Here is an 18,208-nt window from a genome sequence, read left to right on the forward strand (position 1 = left end):
AAACTTGCAATCCTCCTGCCTCAGCCTCTCCAGTTTCTGGGATTACAGGTATGCACCACTGCACCCAGTTCACATGAGGTTTTAAAAGTATATGGATAAATAGATCATCTCTCAAGAGAGTTCAAAAATTCATGCTGTGCATATCCTTTTACCTTATAGAATAATTATATTTTACTGTTTTGAAACACAAAGAGGACAATTCCACTTGGTCTAATCCACTAGATAGATTCCTAAGTCTTAAATTGTAGTCATCAAAACCAGCAGAGCTAAGTTCAAACCCTGCTGTTGCCAGTTTCTAGCTCTGTGACCATGGTGTGTCATTGCTGTTCTCAGGCATAAGACCATCTATTTTAAAATGAACCTAATGCCACTGCTCCCTTTTGTGAGATACGACAGGTAAAAGGCACTGACCAGAGCACCTGCCTCACTGTCAGCCACAAATGCTCTGTAATGACCACCTTATGCTATTTGTTTACCCTCAATCCAAACCAAATCCCCCAGGCACATACCTGTGCTCACAATGCCTCCCCAGTCAATAGCTTATTATCATACGACAGCATATGACCATGAGTACCCACCCCTGATACCCTTTTCTGTGAACTGAATGTCAGACTTACTTTAAAAACCAAAAAAAAAAAAAAACTTGGTTTTGTACTTCAATTTTTCCTATTCTTCTAACTATATAGGCATAACTTGTCACAATCCTTTTTTATATTTCTATCTTGGACTATCACTGTCTTGGAGTTTCCTTCTAAAGAAATAGCAAGAGAAGAACACTCTTGAATGTGTTGTAACACAGTGATCATCATCATTCAAGGATTGTTGGTACATCATACTAACTTTTCTGATAGTGCTTATCCATTTTTATGTAGTTATTTACTGTTTCAGTTATTTCGTGTAAAAGAAAAATAGGTGTCTGTGCCTTTTAGAACTTATGTTATTGACAAAAATTCTAATTAATTCTCTAAAATCAGTTTTGGTAAACATAACCTAAATCTTGCTAGACTTGCAGAAAGAATACAGAAGTTCTCAATGGATAGGTGAGTTTTGAGTTCCTTTCTGCATTGGAAGAGCCATGATTTTGATAGGAACTTAATATGCTTTCCTGATGTTGTTGTTCCCTTACCTTCTCCTCCATTTTATTGGTCCAGGTTCTATTCATTATATTTATCCCATGACCACCTGGTTAGACACTCATCTCAGCCTATGAGGATACACCCCCCCCCCCAACTGTCACTCATGGTTCTCTGAAACTAGGCAAAGGATTATGCCTGTGTCTAAACAAGGCAAGTTGGAGACTTCAACCACAATTCTCTAGCAGACATCTATCACCATCTATGTTTTAGATTATATACCAGGAACCTCTCTAAGAGTGAGGCCAACACAGAGAAACCAGGACATGTAGAGAAAAGAAGAACAGCAATGGCACTGAGACAGGAATTTAGGAATAAAAAGAGAGACACTGAGTCTCAATAGAGTGCCCATAAACCACTTCCACAAATGCAGGAACACCTATGAACTCTGAAATGCAGAAAGCTTCAAAGAATAATTCCAACTTTGGAGCAACATGCCCTTGACCCACACCCTTCACCCATTCCCTTTAACACATGGGCAATGAACAACAAGCACAGGGGAAATTTTCACTAAATTCTGTGGCTCCACCTCTAGCCCAGCCCCCAGCACCATCCCTCTAGAAGTATTAACACCCACACCAATTGGTGGCCATTTCTCCCTCTGGAGACAACTTGCATTCTCCCTTGAATGCATATTCCTTGCTTTACCCCAAAGGTGTCTCTCTTGAGATGGCCCTCCTCCCAGTTCTAACTTGAGTACATATCTACTTTCCTTAATAAACCTCTGCCTATGCCTTTGACTGGTGCTGAAATTCTTTTTCATCACAGATGTCAAGAACGCTGCTGATCCTGAGTCAAGTCCCCCCTCTCTCTGGGAACACCTCAGACCCTTCTTGGGAGACACCTCTTCTCCCAGAACAGGACAGAGACAGAGTACTGCTGATTACACCACTGAAGCTCCTAGATTCAGCTGCACCTGTAGTTCATAGATCCTGGGGCTTTTCAATTACATGAACCAAAGGGCCTTTTTATTAAAAGCTATTTGATTTAAATTTCTGTTGCCAGCAAATAAAAAAAAAAAGGTGAAATGCTTGGCATAACGCCAGTTCATTCTAAGTGCTCTAAATTTTAGCAATACATACAATTCAATGATTGTGACTTTAAAATTATATGCTAATATAATTAATAACAACATAAAGATCTTCTACCCATAATTCCTCATTGTCTACAGAAAGTGAGACAAGGGAAGCTAGAATTTTTTCCATAAAATTGTTCTTTATTTGCATATCTGGAATCCAAACCAAATATATATATATTTTCTTCCAGCATATTATATGCCCCCTAAAAGTTATCTACAGCATAGATACTGTGAAAATTAATTAAGGCCTAGATTAGACATCAGAAGTTCCAGGCACATGAAAACTAAACTGAAGGGCCTGTTTCAAGCTGAGTTTGGAGGTTTGTTGTGTATTGGGATTTGGTACATTTTTCAAATAAGATTAAAGCAATAACAGAAATTTCGGGGTTTTTGTTGTATTTGTTGTTGCTATTACTATTCATTTCCTACCTTGTGTAGCAATCAAAAAGAAAGAAGCTCAATATATGGAATGGCTTATTTAAATTATTCAACAATTCAATTCAAAGAATGTGAATTAAACTCAATTAACCAAGTAGTGTGGTATACTGTATTACAAAGCAAAGATGAGTAACATGTACTTACTACAGGCATGAATCTCTGCATATATGTGCACAAGGTAGGCTGCACAAGGTCCCACAGAGTGGCTAATCATGGGAGAGAGAGGGTAGTAGACCAGGGACATAGGCCATAGAGACAAATTCTTCCTGAGTGGCTAGGGGAGAATTTCTTGAAAAAGTGACCTCAGAGCTAGTTTTACTGAAGGGCTGGATTTCAAAAGCCTGAGCTGGGCATGTGGTGGAACAAAGGCATTCCAGATGTTGTAAACAGCTCACCTACAGAAAGGCTCCCAGGATGTTTGTAAACTTAGGTCATGATCCCTAAGAGTTCATGTAAAGACAAGTGTATGAAAACAGTGTCAGGTGAGACTATCAGAAGGAGGTCTTACTGTCTTCAACAGGCTTTCTGAATCCCCAAAATCTCAGTCTAGGTGAGTAATATAATAATGCCCAAACAACATGTAAAATGTACTCTGTTTCCTATTTTCACCAACTGGGGCAAAACAGTTTTCTCTTCCACTGTTGCATGCTTTGGCATTAAAAACTTTTGACTCAAAGATATTCAATTTAGCACTCTTTGTATTGGGAAGAATCAAAAACAAAAACATGTAAAAAGTCCCAAATTATAAACAATCTAAACGCCTAGCAGCAGATTATCTAATAAATTATAATATCCAAGCAATGAAATACTATCCAGACAAATTCAATTGTAGAAGAATATTTCATGAAAACAATAATGTTCAAATATGCTGTTGAGTGGGGGAATCTTAAACATTATGCACAATTAATTCTATGTGCATGTGTGTGTTTGTAAAGCAACATTATACTCAAAGACATTAACAGTGATTATGGCTAGATTGTTAAGGTAAAAAATTTTGCAAGTGTTTTTATTTTATTCCCTGTGCTCATTTATTTATGTTTTGAATATATATATATATATATATATATATATATACACACATATATATATATGTATAAATATATAATTATGCATGTATGGGGCTTAATTCTTTACTTGAGGAAAAATGAATTAAACTAGGCACCAGGCTTCATATGTTTACTCAAAAAGAAAATCGATGAATGAATGCTCTCTTTTCCTGAAACAAGAGCTCCCATGTGAAAAACTCTCATCCACTACACAATTTAATCACATCCTTTAAGCAAACTTAAACTTTTTTATTTAATCTTAGACAATTCTTAAGCTCTTATCAACATTTCAGTCAGAGCATATGCAATGTTGAACTTTAGCATCATACAATTTCACATTACATTTAAAAAATTTTTTTTTTCCTAGATAGACAGAATACCTTTATTTATTTATTTTTATGTGTTGCTAAGGATCAAACCCAGTGCCTCATATGTGCTAGGCAAGTGCTCTGTCACTAAGCTACAGCCCCAGCCCAAATTCCACATTATTTTTTAAATAACTGGAAGAAAGGGATTGAACTCTTTCATTTCCTTTGAACATTCCCTCACAAGGATACTCCAAAACTATTTAATGATCACTTCACTGAAACCACAAACATTTATATTAGATCATTAATTGTATAGTGAAAGAGTTTGATTTATACAACTTTAAATAATGCATTAAAGATACAAAGGATCGGAGGTGGGGTGTCACCTTACAAAGCACAATAGAACCCATCCTGAAGGGTCAGAGGCTGCTCCACATGCTGAGTCTGTACCTTACCTCATGCCTTGCCTTCTACCTCCACAAGGGAGCAGAGGGTTCCCCATCTACTTCCCTTCGCCAAGAGCTTACTTTTGTGGGAGATGGAAGGTAGAGTAAAGCAAACACCATCAGCATTAACCTTGCATATATATCAACTTCTCCTCTGTAATAATGAAGCAGCAATAGTGACACCAAGTCTTATTAATGACCCTAGATCCCTGACCCAGCAGCAAGCAGTGCAAGCAAGCAAGTGGGTTCACATGTTAAAAAAAAAAAAAAAAAGGCTCCTGGTTCTCTGCTTCTCACAGAAAGCAGATGCCTTCAGCCTTCACTGATGGTCAGAAGCACCTGAGAAGTCCTGTTGGAACACCAGTACAAGGGACTCACCCTCAGAGACTAACTTTCTGTTGATCTTCTGTGAGTTCTAGGTATTTCCTGAAAATCCCCAAGGTTGAGAAGTCTGACTTAGTGTTGAGAATATGGGTATCCAGACTTGAAGCAGTAATGTCTTGTTCTCTTTTTATAAGGGAAAAAAAAATGCCATTTATTATATAGACTTTCAAGGAAATTCTTACACTACCCAAATGATCCGAAGCAATATCAGAATTCCCAATCCTCCTTCACTGTCCCCAACTTTCTCATGGGAGTAGTCCTCTGTACGAAGACCTGGCTGTGGATTAACATATTTCAAACACTCAACTCTTTTTAGAAATTTCAGCAAGGGGGTATATAGTCTAAGACTTAGTCAGTACAAGACTCCTTTCCATCCTACTCTGTTCCCATCACTGAGGGTCTCCCCAGTCTATTCCCAACACCCCACCCACAAATACTTCATGCACCGTAATGCCTCCAGAGGCTCAGCATGGAGCCTTCTTCTGTGCCCTGTGGAAACACTCTTCTCTGAAGAGAAACGTATTCAGTGTGCCTTGATCGTCCCTCCTACCTCTTCCTCAGTAACACTGTCTGCTTGTGCGTCGTGGCCTACTTTCCCTTGAACATTTTTCAAGAGTGGCAGAGTGGATGGAAGCCAGTGTCTCTTACATTCCTCCGTGAGAACGTACACACTGGAACCCGAAGCACGGCAGGTACCCCCAGTCACTGATACGCTTTCCAATCATTGTTCTTTGCCACCACTTATTAACCTCTGATCTCTCATAGTCCGCATTCACCCCAAGAAAGGCCTCTTCCCAGCCTCTTATCTGCCTTCACCTGGATGCAGGACAACTGTCCATTATTCTTGTTGATTTCAGCATTTTACTTCTCAATTCATTCTCCTCTATGTCCCTTTGGTATTGACACTGACAACCTATCCAGAACCCTAATCTCGAAGTAGAACCTTATCTTTTCAGCAAAAATGGCTTTAGTTTCTACTGTACTTGGGCCAGCTACTGAAAGAGGTCACCACACACCTTAGGTTCTCCCTGGGAATGGCTCCTCTTGCAAGCCTAACTGTAGAAGTACCTGTCCTACATTACCACCTCACTTCCTCCTGCAGGACTCTGCCATCATTTTCTTTTTCTTTTTTTCTTTTATAGTGATTTTATTTTATTTAATACGTGATAGAGGAAAGCATTACAATTCTTATTACACATATAGAGCACAATTTTTCATATCTTTGTATATAGAGTATGTTCATGCCAATTCATGCCTTTATACATGAACTTTGGTGTTTGTTTTTTTTTTTTTTGCATTACAATTCTTATTACGCATATATACCACATTTTTTCATATCTCTGTTTGTATATAAAGTATGTTGACACCCAATTCGTGTCTTCATACATGTACTTTGGATAATGATGTCCATCACATTCCACCATCCTTGCTAATCCCCTGCCCCCTCCCTTTCCTTCCCACCCCTCTTCCCTATCTAGTTTTCTTCAATAAAGAGCTAAGCTTCTTCAAAGAGTAGACCTATTTTCTGCACCCATTCTCTCACCAAACAGTTAGTATATAGTAAGTTGGAAACCACATAGCTAACTAAGATAGATAGTAGAGAAATTAAGAGCATAGTCCTGGGTTTGTATACTCTATGTGGCACACTGCATAATCTTGGGAGAAATACTTTATCTTTGCAAACTTTGTCAAAAGAAAAGCATGTATGGTTTTGATATGAGGTGACCCCAAAAAAGCTTCTTTGTGAGGCAATGCAAGAAAATTTAGAGGTTAAATGATTGGGTTATAAAACCTGAACATATAAAAGATTAACTGTAGCAGGTACCTTGAAGCTGGAAGAGGTGAGTCATTTGGGCTGTGCCTTTGGAGTTCATATTTTGTCTGCAGCAAAAAGAACTCTCTCTTTCTGTGTTTCCTGATGCCATGGTCCCAGCTAGTTTCCTCTGCCATACCCTTTCACCATGATGTTCTACTTCACCTTGAGCCCCAAGCAAAGTCAGCAATCTACAGATTGAGACCTCTGAAATAGAGAGAATCCTCAACTCTTTCTCCGCTATACTTCCTCTTGTCAGGTCTTTGGTCACAGCAGTGAAAAAGACGATTCAAAAAGGAAGCAAGACAGGCAAAGTGGTACACACATGGAATCCCAGCTACTTGGGAAACTGCAGCAAAAGGATCCCATGTAAAGGCCATCCTGAGCAATTTAGTGAGACCCTGTCTGAAAATATAAAAAGAGCCAGGGATATAGTCCAGTGGCAGAGCCCCGCTGGGTTCAATCTCCTGTACCAGGAAAAAAAAAATAGTAGGAGGCAATGAATACCTGTATTTCACACCATTGCCATGAGGATTAAATTATCTAATGCAACAGATGGCTTTAGAACAGTGGCTATTGCATAGTAAATTCTATACACATACTACATTTTCTTGTTCTTGTTGATATTAATTTTAATTATTATCTGCCTTCTCCACCACATTCACTGGGAACTGATTAGTAGAAGTTCAACACTGAAACCAAGTCAGTGGTTGGGTCAGCATGTCTCCATCCTCATCTATCTCCAAAGTTTCTTCCTTCCTGGGCTCTGCCTGACACTGTACTCTCCTCCACCTCCCTGCCTGCTCACTCTCTGCCAGCCTATCTTTCACTTCAACATTCAAACTTCAGTATTCTTTCTCTAGAGTGGCTTGTTCCTTAAAATGATTAATTATACACACTTAATTTTTAGCTCCAATTTTGCACTCTAACATCTCCACGTGGTTAAACTGGCAGAAACTCAAGCTAAACACCTGCCATGGAATTTGTCCAATACCCACACAACTTGCTCCTCCACAATGAAAGGCAGATCCTCCTCCTACCTCCAGACTCACTCATATCATCCATTTCTCTGTCTCCTAGTCGCCAATGATGTGTCAAAACCCACAAATCTTTGCTCTGAAACACCCTTATCCTTTCTATTCACTGACCATTTCTTCTGTTCAGTTCCCCAGCACCTGTCTTAGACAAAGTTTCTCATTCACCCACTGATTAACTTGGCACAAAGAATCACAGATTTAGAGAAACCACTCCAGAATCATGAATGTCTGTCATGAACAACTTTCATGTGAAAGGATCTGCATATAATTTAAAATGCTTTAAACTCTGTTTGATTGCTGTGTTTCCAAATATCAGAGTTATTAGGGTCTGATCATTTAATTATTGTTTTCAAGTTAATAAAATCACTACTGCACTTTCAACAATTTGCTACTACCTTTCTTCCTCACCGAGTGCAAAACTAGTTCAGTTTTAGTGGATTTTCAGGCACTGACAAACAAGACTATCCTCAGCAACAAGCAAAGAAAATGCCTCAATAGCTAGATACAATTTTAAGGGACAAGAAATTTCTAGGTCCCTGACTCATGGGAATGTGGTATCACGATCATAGTTTATTCCCTCTATTGTTTTTAAAGAAATTGACCAAAGAGTGTTAGTTCTGACAACTTATAATAATGAAAGAAGAACATAAATCTTACCATCAAATAATAATGAATTGTTTAAATCTCTTAGAAAGGAATCATATAATATAAAACCATGGAAATATTAACTGTGGCTTCATCAGCATGTTGGAGATTATAAAAAAATATCATCATAAATTAAGAGAAAATGTACAGTTTAAAGTGCGCACAAAAGATGATTCCATTTTGTCTACAAATAATATATAACAGGATTTGCCCAGGTATTCTCAGACATAATATAATGCGAATGTGTTCCTTTTGTTTAACTTTATTTTCTATATCCTATCAAATAAAAATGTATTAAATTTACAGGAAGTTTTTTAAAAGGCATTTTCTTAGCATTAGAAATGACACTCAACCCACAAAAGTAATGCCTGTGCCTTCAAAGATGGTCTTTATTGGTCAACGTTTAAATATAAATCAGGTTGTTTGACATTTGTGGAAAGCATATTTTGATGGACTCTTAGTAAAGAGCAAATATAAGTTTCTGAAAAACCTGGCACTGGGTGAACTACAGCCACCGGTGACTGGGCTAGTCAAACAAGGGAAAGATAAAAATGCCAGCTTCCCCACTTAATAATCTTGCATAGAGAGGGCCTGCCGCCCAAAACAACTGACCTTAAAGAAATGCAAAATTAGAGGTCTCTGCCAAATACACTGTTATTCTCTCAACATCCCACAAAAACTCTACCTGCATGATAAAATAGGCCACGATGATTCATAGAGAAATCAAATTCACATTTTTGCCACTAGCATATTCCTTGAGAAGTTTAAAGCTCTCACAATTTGGTCTTGTACATTGGACCACCATGCCTCATGAACTTCTAATTAAGGAAGGGTTATTTGAAAATTTGAAGCCAAATTTAAAATAGCTATGTTTAAATAGAAATCTAAAATTCCCTACATGTCAAATATCATGTGTAATCCCATGAACTACCTCCTGTGACACAACTTCAATATGAAATTTTACTTTGCTCTTATTTATGGATGACTGGAAGCAAGCTGAACCTCAGTGATGCTAGAGAAAAATGCTTAAAGAAACTTTTCAAGTAGAAATTCTTGGATTCCTGAGCTCTTTCCATTGGTCAGTCCTTGCTGTTTCTTTCCAACTCACGTGACTTTAATTTCCCTGACTTAATGCCTTCTAATTTGTACTTCATAGTGAAGTACAAATTAAGTAATGGTTTCAGAATGAACCTCAAGGTCTTTTGAATGAAGCGTTACCATTAATAGAATAGATTTCTTCCAAACATCTAAAAATTGGCAAAAGTAGCCATTTATTTAGCCTACTTATATGCTTGAACAATGAGAAGCAAGGGCCTATTTGCTGGACATGTTTCCTAAATGCACAGTCATGTAAAACACACATATACACAACCCCTCAGGTGTTGTTTTTTTTTAAAACAGTGTTGAGAAATCCTGAAACAGGGTACTGAATTTAGGGCAGAACAATCAGACATGGGGAAAAGATGAGGATTCACATCAGACACAACATTCAGTCCATCATGCTTAGAGACAGCAACTCGAGGCAAGTCAGAGGAGGGCGGCTGCTTGACATTCTGTTTTCGTTCACTCTTAAAGAACTGTGGCAGCTTTTAAAATTGATTGTGGCTTTTAATTCTTGATCCAGGAATTGGAGACAAAGGTAATTGGCACATTTGTCAAATTTAAGGACTAAATATCTGAAATAACCAGGCCGTTTGCTGCATTTGCTATGCATTACTGAATCTGCACGAGGAACAGAATGATAATATAAGTGCTCTTTTAAAAAAAAAAAAAGTCTAAGAAGTTTGGCTTTAAAAGAAAAAAATCTTTGTTGACATCTATTTTACATGACCTAATATTTACCCATTTCAAGTATGCGATTCAATGAATTTTTGTAACTTTAGTGACTGACACAACCATCACCTTAAATTGACTTTAGAACATTTTAATCCCGTCAATAAAATCCTTCATGCACACTTAATCCTATATCTTCCCTGAGGATGAGGCAACAGCAGAAGTTTATCTTTGACTTTACTTGCAAAGGAAGAAACACTGAAATTATCATCTCTTTGGTGACTCTTTAAGATAAAGTACTGAAACACACAACTTCCCGTAGATCGGAATCATCTTGGTTCTATGGTAAATGCCCCAATCCAAGAAACCTTCACCTCTCGCTTTTGTGACGACACACTACTGTGGTCTGCATGTGGTTTATCTCCCAAAGACTTACATGTTAGAAGCTTGGTCTCCAACATAGTAATATTTAGAGGTGGTAGAACTTTGAAGAGATAAGACTTCATGGTAGAGGGTATGATTAGTATGTGCAATGCCTAGATTCAATCTTCAATGTGCTCCCCAGACAGGGGGTGAAAATAAGAAACAAAGAAAAGGGGACCGAGCCTTGTAGAAAGTAATTAGGTTTTTAGGGACATTGTCCTTAGAAGAGAGTAATACTGCTCTCGAGGATGGAGTTATTGTGAGATCAAGCTATTATAAAAGAGCAAGCCTGGCCCCTCCCTTGTCTCTGGCTTCCTGTCTCACATTGTCTTCTCTCCCTTTTGTACACACTCCCATCATGATGCCACCTACCATGATATGACACAACTCAGGGGGATCTTACCAGAGGCCAAACCAATGGGGCCAACTGATCTTGGATTTCCTACTTCTAAAACTGAGATCTAAATAAAATTCTTTTCTTCATAAAAATATCCAGGATCAAATATTTTGTTATAACAATAGAAAATGGACTGATACAAAGAAACTACATTGCCCCGGCTTCCAGTTTCTCTCCAGTCTCATCCATTCCTCAAACCATTGCAGTCCCCAACTTGACTTTTCCTTACTTACGACTGTAAGTTCTACTACTTAAGCTCTGCTCTCCCATGTAAATCCTTGCTTCTTTGTAGATGGTAACTCCCATCATAAACAGGTATCAATCATATTCCTAACTCTACAAGGGTGCAGACTATCTTTGTACCAAACATAGATCACTGAGATAGTTCTGAGTGGGCCAGCTCCCTGGCTTGGAGGGTGGAGAACATATGTGACAATTACAAGAAAGTCATGGGACTGTGGGTGGAGCAGCTTTTCTTAGAGAGCGTTGGGGTAGGCATAAATAAAACCATTTAGAATAAACTCAAACACCAAGAAGAGAAGTCATTTAAATGACAAGGTGTGTTAAACTTCTTCGGCTCAGTTTTTCAAGACTAATCATTTAGTTCATTACATCTTAATGAATTATAGGGAAAAGAGGTAAAAAGTGTTCTTATAAAATTAAAATGCCACTGTTTACTTTAGAACAAATACAAATATCAGGGAGTAAAACACAAAATTCACATTCACTTTTTAAGACCAAATGAGGACATTTTCTAAAAAGTTTCAATTTGAAGAAGATCTCATTAGGTTATATCAGTGTCTGTGGGTGTATCTGTTTCCACTTCTCTGATTTAAGGCTACTTCAACAGCAGCAGCCTTGTGTCTAAAGAAGCCTTCAGGATGTAAAGAGAGGTTTGGTGAAGAGCTACACTGAAATCTAGGAGCACACTGAAAGAAAACTTTTGAGTATTTTGATATATTTTGTGTGTGTGTGTTTATACTGAACACACAAAACAGGGTCTAAGTCCTCTCAGGTGTCACCTTATCCCTAATTATTTTTTACGTCTCCTTTCCTATTCATGTTTGCCTTTCCAGCTCCTGAGTCAGCAGAAACATTATTACTTAGGGATAATGGTGGTGGTTGTAGTGAAGGCTAGATTCCTACCCCTCCTGATTTCAAGACACTCGCATGGTATACAGCACCATAATGATGTCAGCAGTGATCCTGTCAAATTAAAAAGAAGGTAACTTATTCAATCTACAAATGTGTGAGCAAAAGGAAAGAGAGATTAGGTAAATTGTTCCTGACATTGATAATCTTATGACTTCAGATCTGCTGCTTTTTGACTCTAAAACTTTGTCTATGACACTTTGTCCTCAGCACATTTAGATTCTACCAAAAAAAATAGTTTATAGATCTTTTATAATTTTTTAAATATAATTTCCCTTTTTATCCTTAACTAGACTGAGACTTCCTGGTGATAATCTTAGTTATTATATTGTTCAATTTAATACCTGCTGTTGTCATAGAGTCATGACTTTTTAAAAAATAATAATTTGTTCACGATCCAAAACTCAGTTGCTAGGGAAACAAGCTGAAAGCTCAGCCATAAATTCTGTAAACATATTTTCTGAAACAGAAGAAGAAGAGGAGGAAGAGAAAGAGGAGGTGAAAGAATATGGTGCAACAATAACAATAGTGCAATAGGAATGGCTACACTACTTTTTTACCTGTTCTGCTTAGAAAATCAAAAAACACCTCAGGGAATGGGAGAAACTTGGTACATAAAACCTTCATTACATAGAGGGAGAGTGTCATCCATTCTTCATTAAGAAAAAGGCTCTGAGTACACCCCAATAAGATATGTACACTGTTGAGCACTAAGTTGAGTTAAATGCATCATTATCTATCAGGGATTCAACTTCAAACCAGGATGACAGATGAGCACATGCCAATTAGGATGCCTATAATAATAAAAAATAATGAAGATACCACATGCATGTAGAAATGCCATGCAACTGGAATTCTCACATTATTGGTGGAATTTTTTTTTAAAAAAGTTTTGCCCACTCTGGAAAAATGATTTGGAAGTTTCTTATAAAATGAAGCATACATTTATGTGACCCAAGAAGTCCTCACCCAGCTACCTACCCTAGAGAAACGAAAACTTACATTCACACCCAAACCTATACACTAGTGTTCATAATAGCTCTTTTCATAACAGTCAAGACTGGAAATGTCCCAAATGTTTTTCAGTGAGTGAATAATTAAATAAACTGTTGAACACCCATAAAATGGAATACTGCAATAAAGGAACAAAGTATTGATTTATTGAGTTGTGAAACAACTTGATTGAATCTCTCAAAGCCATTAGGTTAAGTGGAAGCAGCCAGTCTCAAAAAGGTTATTTACTATCTGATTCTATGCATAGAACATTCTCAAAAAGGCAATTGCTTTTGATTGCTATATGAATGGAGAGAAGTGACTATTTCTTAACTGAACTTTACTCTCATTTTGGAGGCTCTGGATGTGAACAACTGGGATTTAGAATTTGAGTTAGGAGCTATGGATCTCCATGGTAGGAACCCAAATGGAACATCTGGTCACAGAATTAAAGTGTGTTTGACGGCTGGGGATGTGGCTCAAGCGGTAGCGTGCTCACCTGGCATGCCTGTGGCCCGGGTTTGATCCTCAACACCACATACAAACAAAGATGTTGTGTCTGCCAAAAACTAAAAAATAAATATTAAAATTCTCTCTCTCTCTCTCTCTCTCTCTCTCTCTCTCTCTCTCTGTCTCTCTCTCTCTCTCTCTCTCTCTCTCTCTCTCTCTCTCTCTCTCTCTCTCTCTCTCTCTCTCTCTCTCTCTCTCTCTCTCTCTCTTTAAAAAAATAAAATAAAAAATAAAGTGTGTTTGATTATTTGTCCCAACCAAGTAGGGCTCTCATTAATGGCCCAACTCCACTAAGCACTATAACTTAGGAGCTGAAAGCATAAGACTTTGACGCAAACAATGCCTTCAAGGAAAGAATGTACCAGTTGCTCACTGTATTGCTTTGGACATGTCAACCTTGCACAATTTGTCTCCTCATTTGTAAAATGAGAAACATACAAAAGTAAGATGCTGAAAGCCTAATGAATCTCCTTTTCAGCAGAATGCTCTCCAGTCAATCTCCTCGCCAAACATCAGATCCTAAAAGGCTTTCCTGAACTCTTGACAGTCACCACTTACACTCACCCCTTTCATTGTATTTTGTTTTCTGTTATCTGAAATTACTTGTTTATTAGTTTATCGAACGGATTATCGTCAGCTTCTCCCCACTCTCTACTTTGATGATGGTTTTATGAAGGCTTCCTTCTTTTTAGTCCTGCCCACTCTGGTACTATCAATATCTAGAACAATGCCTGACTCGTGGTAGGTGCTCAAAAGGTATTTTTAAAATAGATGAGTAAATTCTGATGAATAAAAGTGAGTAGGCTTACACACATTAATTTCCCAAGAATCATAATAAAAAGCATTAACTAAATTGCTATCATTTTATTATTTTTCAATAAAGAAATATAACTTGCTAAAACATGCTTGTGGTCTCAATTTCTCCTTCAGACCAAATGTATTATGTTTGCATAGCTGTAGTCACTGTTTGTTGAACAGGCACTTTTGTATTTTCAAATACTGGGCTACCTGAAAAGGAAGACCTCTGCATTATTACTTGGTGCTGATCTAAAGATGGTTTACATTTTAGCATGGCTGGGCAGTTTTGCATACAACCCACTACAGCACAGATAACACACACAAAGAGATGGACACAATTGATGCTTGCTGCATCTGTTATATTACAACTTTCCTTTCTATGTTATCCATGCTGGTCTAGAATTCATGGGCTCAAGTGATCTTTCCACCTCCACCTCTGAGTAGCCTAGGCATGGGCCCTGCACTCAGCTGCCCCTATTCTTTTCAATATCATTTTATGGATTTATGGTTTTATTTTATGGATTTTATGATTTTTAGAACAGAATTAAACTATAGCATCTTTAATTTTCGTATCTTGTTTACTTAGGTAAGTAAGTAACCAAGCACCTTAAAATGTCATAATGTTAGTACATGTCCCCTTACCTGAAACTAAATTTACAGGGCAGCACCATGCCAAATAGAATTTTCTAATCCATTTTTTTGTAGGAGCAGGGAGGCATCCAGGATTGAACTCAGGGGCATTCGACCACTAAACCACATCCCCAGCCCTATTTTGTATTTTATTTAGAGACAGGGTCTCCCTGAGTTTCATATTTTATTTACCAACATTCATTTTATCAAATCTTTAAACCTGAGATATACAGTTGCCTACATTTGCCCCATGCCAAAGGTGTATGGTGTCTTTCATTTTGAAAGACAGTTGAGCTCTGACTTTGAGACCAGTGTTAGTCATTAATACACTTCAATAACATTCACCCATTTTAAATCCAACACATTTATTCCTCTTGAGTCATTTTACTTGTGTTTGTTTGTTTTTAAATGGCAGCTCCCAGCATGATTTTCAGAAGAGAATGATTTAAAGTTCATAAAATGTCATCACACAGTTCCACTTTCTCTAACAAATTACCCAGGAAAGCAAGATGAAAATTAAACTTAAACCATTTAAACATTTTACACACATTATCTAAAATTACTGGAAATACCAATTTCCAAAGATTTTATGCAGTTTTGTTCATACCATTGAGTGAAACTTTTCCTGTTCAAAGAATCTGAAAGATATCAATGTTAAGAAATTATTTAAATTAGTTTTATAGATTTTTATGGTTATCACATGCCTTCTACTCCAACCACAGGAAAATTTCCTCACAGTAAACTCTATTTCTATTAACACATATGACAGAGCTGTGGTCTCTGGTTGCATATGTGTTAAAAATCTTTGTTAGTTTTAAACCTAATTTTCTCATGTGAAAAATAAATGGACTTACTTTCACAGGTGACAAGAATGATAAAATAGAAAAATATTTTGAGTTTTTTCCATATAATAAAAACTGATTCATTTGCAAGATAAGTAGATTAGATTCTAAAAGAAACAAAAGAAAATGAGATCTAACACTTGCAAAGAAGTCCATTTGGTAAAGATACACACAAAAAGTTCATCAGACCTTTTGAGGCCTACAGAATTTGACCAAAATGTCAAAAAGAGTAGGTTTTTAGGCTTTTTGACTTCATGGATCAGCTTTTTTAAGGAATCATCACAATTTCATAAATATACAGGAAACCTTAAAGCCAAATAATTGAGGAAGCATGGAATCTCAAAAAAAATCCTTAAATAAATTGAAGGAACATAAATTATTGTTATGAAAAAATTTACATTGTTCTTATTTTGCTTATTTACTCTAGATTGAGTAAAACCTTGTCCAGAGACACTCTAATCCACAAATAATTTTTGGCATTCAGTCTTCTAGACAATGCCGTGAATAAATGAGGTGCTTCTGAGGTTTGCTTTCATTCCCTTAAATGATCCCTTTTCCTGGAGTTTCAGGTCTTCTGATTATAAAGAAGAGAAACTCCTACCATGAAACTGATAATTCCCATTTAGACTGGACTCAGACAAGAGGTTCAACATCCACTGCTGAGTTGCCAGAGACTCTTGGTAGATCTCTAGAAAACTGGAGAGTGAGGTGATTGGACCCCACATGCGTTCATCTAGGTGGTTTCATTACCTACTCTCAAGTCACAAAAATATTGTTAGTAGATATGAATAACAACACTGAGGTTACAATACAATAACAAAACTGAGGTTCAAAGAAGAAAAGTTGTCAAAGACATCTTCACAGCTGGACGGCATCAGAACAGGGATTTGAGCTTAGCCTCTGAAGCCAACAAGATGTTTTATTGTTCAACACTGATGGCTTTTTTTTTTTTTTTTTGGACCATTAGCCACAATCCTCCCTGTGAAGACCACCATTCTCTTTTTCAGAGCAATATTTCTGCTACTACCAGGTAGCCCTAGGCCAATGATGGGTGCTTTCTTAACAAATCTGATAAACATCTGCAAATTTACCAACACTTCTCAAAAGTTTTTGTCTCTTGTTTGTTTTGTTTTGTTGAGACTGGGTTTTGCTATGCTGTGGCCTGGTCTCAAACTCTTGTGCTCAAGTGATTCTCCTACTTCATTCAGCCTCACAAGTCACTGGGATTATAGGCATGCACCTCCACACCAGGCTTACCCCTCCTTTTTTGATTGACATCTCCATTTCACAATAACAATGCTTTAACTAAAATCATAATGGAGGACAATATTATTATTGGAGGGCACTTATCAAGGCCTCTTTCACTATATTTAGATCTCTCTCTTTCTCTCTCTCTCTCTCTCTCACACACACACACACACACACACACACACAAACACACCACCACCACCACCACCAGAAATAGAGAGAGAAGCATCCACTCAGTTTTACTGTCCTGCAAACATTCTTTTGAGAAGAAATACCCTATACAGAGCCACTTAATCATGCTGGGTTATAGAGTTAATCCAGTCATGGATGATTATTGGCAAGATTCCAGATACCAAATCAGGAATCACTGCATATAAAGTTACAGTTATATGTCATGCCCCTGGTTTCTTAGGATCATAGAAATATTATGGATATTATCACCAACGCTTTACAGAGCATACACAGAATTATCAAAGACCAAAATTGCAACTGACATGGGGAAAAAAATCAGCCTATTACAGATCCCTTTCTGACCTTCCAAATTCATCGATTACTCACACTCTCATATCAACCAAGGACAAGAGTTATGAGTATTACAAGCATTTACTGTATTCTTTGCCTCTCAAGGGGTAATGTTAAAGCAACACTTTTTAAGTTCTGGCATTTTTCCTAAATTCCCAGGAAATCATATGTTTCTCCTCTATCTCCAATATACTCATAACAAAGAATTAATTTTCACTTTTTACTGAGTAAAATATATTCAAGAACCCACTTCCCTTGTGCCCCATTCCAGAGCTACTGTTTGAAAGAAAAGATGGATTTTTACTAATTAATTCAATGTATTTGGTCTACTTATAATTTAGACCACCCTATAAAGATAAGCTCAATATTCAATTAGCCCAATATTTGTCCATTTAAATTTTTCTGACTGACTAGAATTACAGAGAAATAAACTGTGAAGATGTTTAAATACATTACTTCTCACAATATTCCCCTGCTATGGGGACTATGATTATGTTCATTTCATATACAATGATTCTAATGTGCAGAGAAGCAACAAACTCCCTAGTTACATGGCCAGGGAATGGTCAAAGCCAGGAACTGCACACAACTC

At 37.3% G+C, this 18,208-nt stretch overlaps 1 protein-coding gene across 18 annotated transcripts in view; it reads right to left on the minus strand.

The window, feature by feature from the left end:
• Mlip (muscular LMNA interacting protein) overlaps window positions 1–18,208 on the minus strand; it is a 237,267-nt gene that overhangs the window by 202,228 nt on the left and 16,831 nt on the right. The gene's annotated exons all lie outside the window — the stretch shown is intronic.

Source organism: Urocitellus parryii, chromosome 8 (genome assembly GCF_045843805.1).
Source record: "Urocitellus parryii isolate mUroPar1 chromosome 8, mUroPar1.hap1, whole genome shotgun sequence".
In the NCBI taxonomy this organism is placed as follows: domain Eukaryota; kingdom Metazoa; phylum Chordata; class Mammalia; order Rodentia; family Sciuridae; genus Urocitellus; species Urocitellus parryii.